The sequence below is a fragment of the Corvus brachyrhynchos genome, unplaced genomic scaffold (assembly GCF_000691975.1).
Source record: "Corvus brachyrhynchos isolate BGI_N302 unplaced genomic scaffold, ASM69197v1 scaffold479, whole genome shotgun sequence".
NCBI classification, from domain to species: Eukaryota; Metazoa; Chordata; class Aves; order Passeriformes; family Corvidae; genus Corvus; species Corvus brachyrhynchos.
This window is the reverse complement of record NW_008240089.1, coordinates 136,041-138,592: the sequence shown is the minus strand read 5'-3', so window position 1 is coordinate 138,592 and position 2,552 is coordinate 136,041.

Below are 2,552 nucleotides of genomic sequence, written 5' to 3'. Positions count from 1 at the left end.
TGACCCCCCCCGTGTCCCCCAGGCCCACAGGGACAGGGACGGAGAGGTGCAGGGGTGTCTGCACAGCCACGTGGATCTTGGCTTCCTAAACACTTCGGATTTTGGCTTCTTTCCGGAGATGGGGGGGTTTCACTTCCAGAGGGGGTTGCAGAGGCTGTCTCAGTGCTCCCTGTCCTCCTGGGTCCTGCTGGCTCAGGACAAGGGTCCCCAGAGCCTGCAGGGACACACAGGGACATGGTTCGTCTTAAAGTGGGTGCCAAGGCCTCCTCGGGAGGGCGAAACCCAGAGCAGACCCACCAGTCAGCCCCGAAAGGAACCCCTCGGTGGGCTGGGGGTGTCAGGGGACACCCCAAGGAGGCAGCCAGGGGGGTGCTGCCTGCTCAGGGGTGTCCCCTCACAGGGACATTCAGAGTGGCCAAGGAATCCTGTTGATACCACTTGTCCCTGTCACCAGGCTCCCAGCCCCAACCCCAGGCCCTGCCAGGGGCATGAGGGGTGGGAGAGGGTGCTGCCCCTTCCCCAAAGCTTCCCAGAGGACACTGGGGTTGGTATCCTGGGTGCAGGAAACACTGTGAAGACAATGACCAATGCTTGCACCCAGTGGGAGAGGGTGGGTGCTGCCCAGACTGGGCTTTACTGGGAGTATGGGGCTAAACCCAGCTCCCCTTCATGTCCTCCCAGAGCTGCTTAGGGTGGGGGGCACCCAGGACTCCCAATCCTTCCACTGCTCCACCCTCACTTCATCCCAGTACAGCACTGGGGGAGGCTGGTGGGCACCCAGTGTTTCCAGTCCTCTGCTCCCAGCACCCAAGGGGGAGGCCCATGGGTACCACCACCTCCAAGAGGCTGGTGGCTCCCATGTCCCTGGTGGAGGAGGACATGGTGCCCATGCAGCCCCTGTCCTGGGATTCTTCCAGCACCATGAGGTGCCAGGGTGCTTGTGGGGTCCTCCCTGCACCCATCAAGGCCAAGGATGGGGGCCGTTGGACCCCCAGCAGCACCCTAGCCCAGCGACAGGCTGGTGGCCTCTTTCTGGTCAGGTGGCCTGGGGGTGACACTGGGGGCAGTACCACAGCTGGCACAGGCCCCACACATGGCCCTATGCGGGGCTTGTGGCCACCACCAGTCTGGAGGACTATACTTTGAGGGGGCACTGGCAGCACCAGTTTGCACTTCGTGTCCCTTAGGGATGGGCACAGAGGATGGCAGGAGCAGAAGTGGGGAATGGAGGGGCTGTGGCAGGCAATGCCAGGCAGGAGTGGGACCCTGGGGGTCCCCCAGGAGCACAGAGGAAGGGAAGGGCCCCCCGGCCCTGCCCTCGGCTTTGTTTCACACTTAAGAGCCTCTAATTAAAACCAGGCACAAAGGCCCTGGCTGGCGGCGGGCGCGAGGTGCCAGCAGAGGACGGGGGTCTGTCACCAAGGGAACAGGAGTGACACGGGGTCCTGGGCACGGGCACTGTGGGGGCCCTGCACACATGGGCATGAGCGGGCACACAAGTGCACACACACACACACACACACACAGACACAGTGCACACACACACACACACACAGAGCGCACACACACAGACACGTGTGCACACAGTGCACACACACACACAGACAGTGCACACACACACACACACAGACACAGTGCACACAGACACACATGTGCACAGACTGCACACACACACAGACACAGACAGTGCACACACACAGACAGTGCACACACACAGACATGTGTGCACACAGTGCACACACACAGACACAGTGCACACACACACAGACATGTGTGCACACACAGTGCACACACACAGACACACACAGTGCACACACACACAGTGCACACACACACGTGCACAGACTGCACACACACACAGAGACACAGACACAGTGCACACACACAGACTGCACACACACACACAGAGTGCACACACACAGACACGTGTGCACACACAGTGCACACACACACACACACACACAGTGCACACACAGTGCACACACACACACAGTGCACACACAGTGCACACACACACACAGTGCACACAGACACACACGTGTGCACAGACTGCACACACACAGACACAGACACAGTGTGCACACACACAGACACATGTGCACACACACACAGTGCACACACACATAGACACAGACACACAGTGCACACACACACACACACGCTCTCTACCCTGTGGGCTAGGGAGAGTAGTGCTCAGGCCTGGTTTGTACTGGTCTAAACTGGTCTGATGTTCTGCAGTGGCTCCGTGGGTGGGAGGGGTCTGTGAGCAGCACTGCGCAGGGGGTTGGGGGGCAGAGGTGAGCCCTGGGGTGCGTGTGGGGTGAGCCAAGCCCTAGGGCACCTGTGGGGTGAGCCCTGGGGTGCCCCAGCCCTGGGGGCAGCCTGGTAGGCAGTGGGCACAGCTTTAGCCAACGATCACAGAGGGTCCCTGGCTGGGACCAGGGAGCTGGCGAGTGACCCCGAGAGTGGCCGTGAGGAGCTGGGGGGATGAGCCCCCACCACAATATGGGTCTGGCTGACTGGATCCCTCGGGGGGGGGAGACCCCAATGCC